Below are 6,000 nucleotides of genomic sequence, written 5' to 3' on the forward strand. Positions count from 1 at the left end.
CAGATATGGAAACTGAGGCTTATGGACTTGCACGCACTAAGACCACTGAGATTTAAATCCAGGGTGTCTTTAGTTAGTTTGTTTGTTTCTTGGCTCCCTACCCAGATTTTAACAAAGCTGGACAGTCTTCAGACAGCAAAGAGAAAGCTAGCATTGACTGAATACCTACCTTGTGTCTGGCACATCATTTCCCCCGTGAAATCCTCTCCCTGTCCCATGTAGCAGCTTGCCTATTTCATGGAAGAGGAAGCCAGCTCAGCATTAAGCAGTCTGACCAGCTAGAAAGTGATAGGAGTTGGGGTTAAAACCCAGTCTGCCCGCCTCCCAAGCCAGTTTTCTCTCCTCTGCTAATCTACTCCTTTTTTGTTAGATATGAGAAAACAAAGCCCCGAGGGGTTAAGTGACTCGAGGGATCACACAGCCAGCTAGAGGAAGAGCTGAGCCTGGAATGTAACCCTCTACGCCATAAGGACCTGGGGCCGTGTTATTATCTAATTGTTGCTGCCCTGAAATCAAACAAGATCGTAATGAGGTACCCGGCTAGTTCTTTTAAAGCAGCTCTAACATTTAGCAGCACTAAGTGATGAAAGAAGCCTGGGACTTCAAAATGCCCCAAAGAATGGTATCAAAGCCTGCGGCCAGAGATGGATCCGGGTCAGTTCTATATATAGATGTAATTGTTCACCAGCATTTTCAACTAGTTTGTCTGAGCAGCCTTGTAAATTCTTTCAAGTCCTGTTTCTCCACGGGCGCCATGCACTGTGCTGGGAATAGCTGTGGTTGCTGGATCATTAACCCTATTGAGTATCTCATTGTCTGAAGGTAGCCCAACTGTGACTCTATTCAAACTAACAAAGGCGCAATAACCTAAGGGAAGCCACCTGAATTGTGAGCCTACAGTCTAAGTGGTGACCAGAGATGGCCTGGGCCACTGAGGCACAAAGCCCGGGAGAGCTGCGGAGAAGGAAAGAGATGCACAGGCTATTCTCAGATTCTCACTTGCAGTCCTTATAGCAGTGACAAAAGGAGACACAGACGGGGGAGGGAGTTGCGACAGATGGTCTCTATCCAGGGAGTAGCAGAAGAGAATGCTGACGTCAAGAAAAAACGGGGGCTGTGACCCTAGTGATGACTCTGTTTCCTGTTCCAGGCTACTTGGCAGGGATTCTGGTAGGAGGAACATTTATTCATTGTCAAGATTTACTGGACTCCTCTCTTCACAATTATTTGAGCATCTGCAAAGATGGGAGGCTCTCACAAGGGGAAGAGGTTATTTTGCAAGGACACTGGTTGGGGTTCAGATGCTTTGTGAGTGGAGTTCTGGCAGCATCTCTTTGCTGTTGTTATTTTTATAAGAGCTAATTAGTACCCTGGAAGTGGAGGAGGGGTGGGAAGAAAGTGGATCTCTGATCCTCTTGAAGGTCAAGGATTGAAAAGTAGGTCTGAGCACGGGGCCATATTGTAGAGAGGACAGCAGACCCCAAGGGAACTCAGTTTGTCATTAGGAAAGCGCTCAGGACCACTGTGAACAGTTGTGTAGGTTGTGCACTGAACAACCCTTGGGGGCACCATTTACTTTTCAATCTCTTTTTGGATTTGCGCAATGTGTAAACTACAAATTGTATATGATGACCCTAGGAGTCTCAAACCTTATACAGTTCCAAAGCACAAAGATCAGAGAAGAGGATTGATTTTAGTCTTGGTATATTGCTTGTACTGGAATCCACCCTAACCCAGCCACCCTGATGCCCTGACGTATCTGGAGGAAGACGGCTTCAGGTTTATTTGAGCACCTGAAGCACCTACTGAGTTGTAGCACCATATGCACTTACAATTTAGGACAAAGGCAATTTTTGTATGGAATATACCATCGTCTCCCTCAGTTTATCCAGAGCCAGGGTAAGTTAATAAAGATTTACCTTGAGGCCAGTAGGAGCAGATACCTAAACAGAAGCCACTGCTCTATGGGACAGTGGGAGCTTGGCCATCCAGCCCTGGTACAGCCGCGAGCAGCACCAGTGTGGTCAGCAGTTTTCACTGGTGGTCATGGTGGCATCAGCTGCAGCCCCCCGTTCTGTCAGCTCCAACAGCTGCAAGGTGGGGGCAGACCTGGGTCCCCTGGCTCTGCCCCGGCAGTGGCAGTGCCCAGTGAATTCCCGTTCAATGGGAGTGACATCCTCACGGACTGTCAGGGAGCCAGTGGCTGTGGTTGTTTGCATGCAGGGGCCCAATAGAGGTCCCACTTGGCCACCCATGAGTGCCGATCAGAACTATTTCAGGAATCCATGGAAGTAATTCTGGGAGCCTTGCACACATTTGAGGTGGGGAGGATCTGTGGAAGACAAATAGGAGCTCTGCAGAGCCGAGGTCCAGGGATCTATGCAGCAGGACCTCACTGATGCCCAAAGGCTGCCAAAGCCCAAGGCACGCTGGCTACACAGATACAGAAACTGAGATGCTTCATCCTGTATCCCTAGGACTCCCGAGGGTGAGCACAGAGGAAAGGTGCTAGACCAAGGTACAAAGAATAAAGCAGCATGTGCTTCCCAGGGGTCAGAGTAAAGCCAATGAGAGGACAAGCTGATGGGTCAGGGAGCCAGCCGGAATGAAGTTATCAGACATCAGGTAAAGCGGATGGTAGTACTCTAAGTCTTATTACCCAGAGTATCTTGACACGGGGTTGGGTTTGCTGCTAAGGAGAGGATCTTAGGGTTTCCTGAAGCTACTTCCGCAATGACTGTAGCCAGAATCAGGAAGAGAATAAAACCTACCCAGCTTAGCTGACATGATAGTTACTGCACTAAGCATGTTGATGGTTTCCAGGGTTCTCCAGAAAGTCCAAGGAGAGGTATCTAAATTAATCGAAATGATGGACAGCCTTCTATGAGAGGTAACAAAAATGTGGCCTCTTCTGTTCAGAATGGTAAGGCTGAGAAGTAAAAATCATAAAATTGTATCAGATTCATCCAAAGAAAAGAGAGGGAAGTACTGTTTTAGTGCAGCAAGAAGAAAACTTATGGGATGATTATAAGAGGCGGTACCCTGAAAGTTAGGGAGAGCTGAGGCTCCATTTCCACAGGTGAGTGTCCCCCTCATTAAGGACAGTCATGCTTTCTCAGGAGCTTCTGTGGTGACACTGTTGTCAACACACATTCTTTGAATGGAGTGTTGAAAGGGGCGGGCATCTCACACACTTCTGTGTTTCGTTTTGCTTTAACGTGATTTGGGGAGTAAAGGGCATTTGGAAGGACGCTGGAGACAGAATGAGGAGGTTGTTTGCTGTGGACTCCATACTAATCAAAGCCTCCAAGTCCCGAGTGAGATTAAAAAAAAAAGTAAGCAGTACCCAGAAAGCATCGACCTTATGAGGTCTGTGCTTCCTAGGAGCCCCTGGGGACTGTGCATCTGAACTGAGAAAGGACAACTAAGAAGACCAAAATGTGGCTTGTCGTATTTAGGGGGTCACAAAAAATTTCTGGTGCCATTTGCAATGGAGAAAAGGTCTTATGCAGTTTAAAAAGTATTAGACAACCAGCATTATCCATTTACTGCCTGGATGTTTTAATTGGCAATTGACCAGGCTCTGCTTTGTTACATCTTTTCTTTTGTTGTCTCGAATAATTGGCTCCCAACCTGCACGACAAAAATCATTGGCAGGGCTTCAAATCCCTTTGCACAGCACACCTCATCTGTGGATTTGGTAACTATTTCTCACATGTTATATATACTGTTATTTTTCATGTCGGTATTGACGGGATTGATAAAATACAAATCTAATAGAAAGCTTTACTAAACGTTATTGACCCTTTTTGCCACGTGTATCCTCAATCAATGGGTGCTAAGTAAATACAAACGCTATTATAAATTTCTGTCTTTCAAGCTATCATTTAAAGCCAGTATTTATTATTACTTTTCTTTAAGTATAAAATAATAAATTCTTATCGCCATTTATCGAGGAGGTATATTATGTGTCTGGCCACATGTGAAGCCCTGCCCATGAAGTATCTCATTTAATCTTCATGACAACCTCACAAGGTAGGCGTTATCGTAACTCCCATTTTATAGATAAAGGAACTTGAGTCTTGAAGAGTTTCAGTAACTTACTGATGGTCCCACAGGTAGTGAGAGGCAGAGCTGTGCCTTGAGGCCAGACCAACCTATACTTTATTTATTTATTTTTAAAGATTTTATTTATTTATTTGACAGAGATAGAGACAGCCAGCGAGAGAGGGAACACAGCAGGGGGAGTGGGAGAGGAAGAAGCAGGCTCATAGCGGAGGAGCCTGATGTGGGGCTCGATCCCAGAATGCCGGGATCATGCCCTGAGCCGAAGGCAGATGCTTAACCGCTGTGCCACCCAGGCGCCCCCAGACCAACCTATACTTTAATTACCACACTCTACTACTCCATCTGCTCTATTAGAAAATTTAGAAAACTAGAAAGTATAAGGAAACATAACTCCCCTGTCCCTTCTATTCAGACATGGGCTGACAACACTTAAAATCGTGTCCATCCAATCATTTTGTCCATGTTCTTTTTTCACCGAAGTGGTTTTCTGCAGCACATTTTGTTCTGTGCTTTCATAAGGGATCTTTCTCTATCAATTTTTTACTATAACATCACACATCACGGGGCACCTGTGTGGTTCATTGCATTAAACCTCCAACTCTGGCTTTCTGCTCAGGTCACAATCTCAGGGTTGTGAGTTGGAGACTCACATGGGCCTGGGCTGGGGGTGGAGCCTGCTGAAGATTCTCTCCCTCTCCCTCTCCTTTTGCCCCTCCCCCCTCCCTCTCAAAAAAAAATCACGCAATGCCCATGGTATGGTTGAATTACGTTTTATTTGACCACTTCCCTATTGTTGAACGTTTACATGGTTTCTAAAGTTTATTATTAAATAATATGAGGCAGAGAGCAAAACCTGTCTACATAGTATTTGCCTCTTGTCAAGATGTGGAGTCTGTTTCGTCAATCCTCACATCTGTTTGGACCATGCGACTTGATTTGGCCAGTGGGAGGGTAGGAGGCTCACAGGCTGACTCAAGGTCTGTTTGCAACTGGGGACGCTCTCTTGTTGTTCTCAGGAACCCTGTAATTGTCACCTTTCCAGACAGTCCCCACCTCCACCCCTGGCCCCGGGCAACCCCTGATCTACTTTTTCTATCATTATAGGTTAAAGTTGTCTAGGCTTTTTGCTGTATAAAATATATTTTAGGCTTTTTATTAGTCAAATCTAATGATCTTTTTCTTTAAATGTGCTGTTTTAAAAGATCTTTTCCACACCAAAGATGACATAAGTATTCACCTGTATTTTCTTCTATTCATTTTTACATTTAACCTCTGGTTCATCTGAGACTTATTTTAATATATACAAGGAAGCATCTGTCCTTATTATTTCCAAAAAATTTATCAATATTCAACATTATCTTTTTCTACCAATTTAAAATGCCAATTTTATCATATATTGAATACTTACACACACACACACACACACACACACACACACATATTCCTGGATCTGTTTCTATTATCCTTTTTTTTTTTTAAAGATTTTATTTATTTATTTGACAGAGAGAGAGACAGCCAGCGAGAGAGGGAACACAAGCAGGGGGAGTGGGAGAGGAAGAAGCAGGCTCCCAGCCGAGGAGCCTGATGCGGGGCTCGAACCCAGAAAACCGGGATCATGCCCTGAACCAAAGGCAGACGCTTAACAACTGCACCACCCAGGCGCCCCTCTATTATCCTTTTTTGATCCCAAATTATTACAGACTTTTTATAATGACAATGGTCTTCTAGTTCTGGATAACTGGTAGTACAAGCACTCCCTCTTCCTAATTACTTCTTGTTACGGTTTTCAATTTTTTCTTGTCAGTTCTTATCCATTTTTTCCCCAATGAAGTTGATTTTTTAATTTTATTTATTTGTTTTTTTTTTTTTTCCTTGGGAAGTAAGGACTTATTAAGAACATCAAGGCTCAGGGCTTCTTCCCCCCCCCCCCCC

The sequence above is a fragment of the Ursus maritimus genome, unplaced genomic scaffold (genome assembly GCF_017311325.1).
Source record: "Ursus maritimus isolate PB19 unplaced genomic scaffold, ASM1731132v1 scaffold_30, whole genome shotgun sequence".
Lineage (NCBI taxonomy): Eukaryota > Metazoa > Chordata > Mammalia > Carnivora > Ursidae > Ursus > Ursus maritimus.